This window comes from Amblyraja radiata, chromosome 2 (assembly GCF_010909765.2).
Source record: "Amblyraja radiata isolate CabotCenter1 chromosome 2, sAmbRad1.1.pri, whole genome shotgun sequence".
In the NCBI taxonomy this organism is placed as follows: domain Eukaryota; kingdom Metazoa; phylum Chordata; class Chondrichthyes; order Rajiformes; family Rajidae; genus Amblyraja; species Amblyraja radiata.
The window spans coordinates 6,904,664-6,910,792 of record NC_045957.1 but is presented as its reverse complement, the minus strand read 5'-3'; the positions used below and the strand labels follow the sequence as shown (position 1 = coordinate 6,910,792).

At 44.1% G+C, this 6,129-nt stretch overlaps 1 pseudogene; it reads left to right on the top strand.

The window, feature by feature from the left end:
- The first annotated feature begins 839 nt into the window (after window positions 1-839).
- LOC116984783 lies at window positions 840-4,397 on the top strand (annotated as a pseudogene).
- Window positions 4,398-6,129: the final 1,732 nt, after the last annotated feature.

Here is a 6,129-nt window from a genome sequence, read left to right as displayed (position 1 = left end):
TCCACCGTGGTGCCACTGATGTTGAGGGGTGTGTGTTTGGGCTGCGACCTCCTGAAGTCGACAATCATATGCTGAAATCACAAAGGCTTTGCAGTTGCATTTCAAAGAAAGTCGAAAATTCCTCGCAGCTCGCCTTGACGGTGCAACAACAAGGGCAATCGATTACCAAAATTCTTGCCGAACTTCGCACCAAGGCAAAGGCATGTGATTTTAAAACTCAATGCTGCAAAAAGTCCCAAGACAATGCATTGCGGGATAGACTGGACACGGGCTGCAGGCACGCATTCATCCAGCAGGCGATTCTCAAGGAATCAGATGCCTCATTGAAGAATGTGCTGCAGTGTACTAAGATGGCCGAGTTGCTGAGTAAAGAACTGCACAAAATGTCCGGCAAAACAGCGTTGAAGCTCCCTCAGAATGTGCATACAGTTCGTCAGACTTATCCGCAATGGCAGAAACCAGTTGATCAACCCAGAGCAACGGCAGAAACCAGTTGATCAACTTCTCCTAGTGGCAGGATGCTGTAAGGTTGCAAATTCGTTTGCTCCCTTAACTTTTAACTTCCATTTACCACTCTTTCAATGTTACTTGTGACTATTTGACTTCAAGACACGGTCTAACTTTTCATAAAGTGTTGACAACACTTTTACACGCCTTAATTGTCTGAAGGATGGAGACAAGAAGAAAAGGAGGCTCCCCAAGGAAGGAACAGGGCAAAGCCACAACCACAGTTGCAGTTTCTGACTCCAGTAGCATAGAAGCTATATTGAAAATGAACGATGAATTGAAAAAATGAGCTGAAAAATGAAACAAAAACAAGATTTGGCAGTTTGGAAGAAATGGTGAAAGGAGTTTCTACCAAATTGAAGGAAGTCCAAGGAAAACTGTTTTTGTTACAAGATGAACTTCGTGAACAAAAGGATCAAATTGATATCTTGCGAATCCTGGGCCGGGAGAGAGATTTGAAGATTGAAAAACTGGAACGGAGAATGAATGAAAACACTCGAGCTCTTCAACAATACAAGACTAAAAATATGGACCTAGAAAACAGAAGCCGTTGTTTGAATTTACGAATTGTTGGTTTGCCGGAAGGTCAAGAAGGAGATAACCATATAAAATATGCTTCTAAAATGATAAAGGAAACTTTCAACATGAGCACAATGAAAACCTTTCCGTTTTTGGATAACGCACACAGGATTGGGAAGAAATCCGGTAATAAACCGAGACATTTGATTATTCGGTTTCATTTTTTGCAAATGAAGGAGAATATGCTCCAGGCAGCAAAAAAGTTGGGCGTAGTTGAATATGAAGGATGCAAGTTTCTGTTTGTTCCTGAATATAGTTACGAGCTTTTGGAAATAAGAAAGTCCTTTTATAATGCAATGTCTGATTTGTATAAGAAAAAGCTGCGCCCAGTCTTACTATACCCAGCAAGATTGCGTATTCGATTTTTCAACGGTTATACTCGATTTTTTAACAATCCTCAAGACGCCTGCAGCTATCTGGAGAGTTACGAGGAGGAAGGGGAGTAATTGATAGCTGATTAAGTTATAATTGGAGACTTACTTTTCCTATTTTGACAACATATCGTATGGTAATGATTAAGAATTTAACTGGACGAGTTGTTTTTTTTAATATATATTAACTTTTAAGAATTTATTTTAAATTCATGTTCCCCTGTCATTAGACAAACTAAGAGAACGCAGTTCTTGTTTTTCATATCTTGACCTTGGATAAGAATATGTAGCATTTGTTCTTTAACTCCATGCCAGCCTGTAATTTTTTTTCTCTTTCAAAGAGATAACAACGAACGTGTTATGGCTAGGAGTGGCTAAATATGATTCTTTTTATGCCGAGTGCTGTTACTAGGAGAGATGGGGTCGGGGAAGGGATTAGGTAGCTTACTGACTGTCTATTGGTCAGTTTGGGGCTTTCCAGGGGTGGGAGGGGGGAGTGGGGAGGGGTCTTTTGTTCCTTATTTAGTGTCCTCCATTTGTGCATATTCTGAACTACAAAAATGTCTGAAACGTCGTCACTTCTGGCTCCGCCCTAGATTTTTCTTCTTCCAGTATCATGAACTATTAGGCTTCAAGAAATTTACCCATTACATCCCACATGATTTTTACAAGCAATATGGATAAAGTTATTAACTTCCTTTCATGGAATGTGAATGGCTTGAACCATCCCATTAAGAGGAATTTAAAAAAAAAAGTTCTTCTCAAACTAAATGCTCAGATTATCTGTGTTCAGGAAACTCATGTGAGGCAAGATGACAATTTACGAATCTTCAAGTTTTGGAGAGGACAGCAGTTTCAATCAAATTCACATTGAAAGGAGTCTCTATTTTTATTGACTCCTCAATTCCGTTTGTTCATTATGAAACAATCTCTGATCCATATGGAAGATTCTTGATGATGACCGGTGTTCTTTATATGCAAAAAGCCGCGATGGTGAATGTCTACGCACCAAATATTGATCACCCTGAGTTTTTTAAACAGTTAATTGCATCCTTTCCTAATTTAAATGAACACTTTTTAATAATGGGTGGAGATTTCAACTGCTGTCTGAACCCCTCGATTGACAGGTCTACATCTGATCATGTGCTTCCAATTAAATCAACTAATTTTATTAATTCTTTTTTACTTGACTGGAATGTTAGAAGTTTGGAGATTCTTACACCCAAATGATAAAGAATTTTCATTTTTATCACATGTATATCATAATTATTCTAGGATTGACTATTTTATACTAGATTCTCGGCTAGTTCCATCGGTCACTGCATGTGAGTATGATGCAATTGCTATTTCTGATCACGCACCATTGAAACTATTAATCAAACTACCTGATTCCAAGTTTAGTGCTAAACAATGGCGATCAACCCAGAGCAAATCTGGAGAATGTGGGACAGTTTTAGAAGAGCCGTTCCCCTGTGGGGAGAGGATCAAAACCCTGCTACCGGTGCAGCTTGACTGCTCATCATCACCTTTAGTGCCCGTATATCGAGTCCGTTTGTTATGCCTGTTACCGAAAAGGTAATCTCCAGGCAGTGTGTCAATCCGTAGGAAAGCAGAGAAAGGGCAAAACACAGTCGACCAAATCGCGGAGACCATTTCTATTGTAGTGCTCGGGGTGTCTACGATCACCAACAAGCCGAGGTTTTCGCTGCGAGTCTCGAATGTCGATCTACAGTTCCAGGTGGACACTGGTGCGGCTGTGTCGCTAGTGGGTCAGGGCATCTGGGAGAGGATCAGATCGCCGAAACTGAAACCGGTCAACATCCGCCTTTTCAGATACAGACGACAGCCCATTCCCATGAAAGGCAAATGCACTGTCACCATTTCCTGTAATGGTATGACACCGATGTGGCCGCTGATCGTCGTTGGTAAAGAAGGTACATCCCTGTGCGCCATTGACTGGATCCATGCTTTGAAGCTTGACATGAAAGCCTTGATCTACGATGGATCAACTATTGCATTGTCATCTTCCACGGATTGCAACATGGTCAGGAAGTGCGAGAACAACATGCAGAAGGTTCTTGACCAGTTTCCGGACGTTTTCGCACCTGGACTCGGACATTGCACTAAGATGAAGGCACGGCTCATACTCAAAGACGATGCCGTCCCTAAGTTCTTCAAACCAAGACCAGTTCCGTTCAGTCGGATGGACGCCGTCGACAAGGAACTCTGCCGTCTTGAAGAAATGGGAATTATCACCCATGTGGACCATTCAGAATGGGCCACACCCATAGTTGTCGTTCAGAAGCCTTGCGGCAAGGTGCGCATCTGTGGCGAATACAAAGTGACTGTAAACCCTCAATTGCACATTGATCAACACCCCATACCAAGAGTGGATGAGCTGTTCTTCAAGCTGCAAGGAGGACAGCACTTTTCGAAATTGGACATGTCTGACACGTATCTCCAAGTGGAACTGGACGGCGAGACAAAAAACCTGCTCGTGATCAACACGCGCAAGGGACTGTTCAGATTGTCATTTGGATCGGCACCGGCGCCGGCCATCTTCCAGAAACTGATCGACAATCTGGTTGTTGGGATTCCATATGTAGCCACCTACCTGGATGACATAATTGTCACCAGCCGGACAGAGGAAGAACACCTGCAGAACCTAAAACAGATCCTCACAGCACTGAACAACTACGGCATCAAGTTGTGCATGGACAAGTGCGCATACTTCCGACAACAGGTCACATATCTTGGACATGTGATCTCAGCAAGTGGTCAGAAGCCATCGTAAAAAAGAGTGGACGCCATTGTGAAATTGCCGATGCCCGAAAATATGAAGCAGCTTGAAAGCTTCATTGGCAAGGTGAACTACTATGGCAAGTTCATACCGGCACTTTCGACTTTGTGCGCACCATTGAACAACCTGCGAAAATAGGATGTCGAATGGCACTGGTCCAGAGTGTGACCATGCATTCACCAGGTTGAAGGAGATGCTCGCCCAGAAGACACGTTTGGTCCACTATGTTTCCATGTTTCATTATGTTCTGTCTCTATCTGGACTATACATAATGGACGATTAAAGCCGATCTCGCTGGCCGCCGATGCATTGTCGTATGGTCTTGGAGCTGTAATCTCACAAATGGCGCAGAATGGCAAGGAAGAAAAACTACAGCCAAGTGGGGAAAGAAGCACTGGCGATCGTGTTTAGTGTCCGGAAGTTCCACCAATATTTGAGTGGGCGACATTTCCTGCTCATCACCGACCACAAGCCGCTGCCGACTATTTTCAGTCCAGAGAAAGGTTTGCCTGTCATGATGTTGCAGCGTCTACAATGTTAGGCCCTGATCATGATGGGATATGATTACCACATCATTTACTGACAGTCTGCCGAGCATGTCAATGCCGATGCACTGTCTCGTCTACCGATTGGACCCGACCTGACATTCGATAAAGAGGAGGCAATTATGGAAATTCAGACGGAAGTGAAAGTGCTCAACACGCAGGTCATCGCCGATTTCCCGTCTCCACAAGAACGGTCGGCAACTATACGAACACAAACCCCATTTTGGCGAAGGTACGACATTTTGTCACTCGGGTGGCCGAACAGTCCTAAGCTGGACAAGGAATTCTTCTCATTCCAGAATGTGCAAACGGAAATCTCCTCAAAGGATTTCATTCTGCTCCGCGAGGGTCGAGTGATCATTCCGATGGAACTGCGATCGATAATTCTGAAAATGTTGCACAAGACACACCTTGGAATTGTACGAATGAAGGCGCTCGCCCGCATTCAAGATTCAAGTGAGTTTATTGTCATGTGTCCCAGAAATTCTTGCTTTGCTTCATGCATGTGTGGTGGCCGAATATCGAGACCGATATAGCTGACCACTGCAAGGACTGCACACCATGTGCCGAAACAACGCTGAATCCGCCGGAAAACACTTCCGCATGGCCCATCCCCGACCAACCATGGCAGCGAATCCACACAGATTTTGCCGGACCATTCCTGGAGGACATGTGGCTGGTCTTCATGGACGCCCTTTCGAAATGACCACATGTTATCCAAATGAATAAGTATCTAACCACCGAAACAACCACTTCTGTGCTCGACGATTTGTTCGCCATTTGGGGATTGCCCTTAGCAATCGTAAGCGACGATTGACCCCAATTTGCCTCGCAAATGTTCGGTGACTGGTGCAAGCAACACTCAGTCGTGCAACTGATATCAGCACCTTTTCATCCACCCTCATATGATGAGGCAGAGCGGCTTGTCGGCGTTTTCAAGCAGGCCATGAAACGTGCTGGAGGAATCAAAAATAAATCGAAACGATTGGCATTGCGCGATTTCTTACAGCAATATCGAACCGTTCCAAACTGCACTACTGGTCGAACTCCAGCGGAGATGATGCTGGGACGTTAAGTCAGCTCTCCCCTATCAGTTTTGAACCCGACCCATAACTCAAGTCGAAGAAGTCCAAATTCGACATTGGCCACTACGTATATTACCGCAATTATATGGCCAAGGAAAGCAATTGGTGCGCTGGCAGGATCATGGCTCACATTGGAACCAAAATGTACACCGTCCAAGTGCAAGATGGACAATGCAAAAGGCATGATGACCAATTAAGAAGACGCGTTGCTCCAGTGAAGACTGCGCAGAATCTGACCAGAA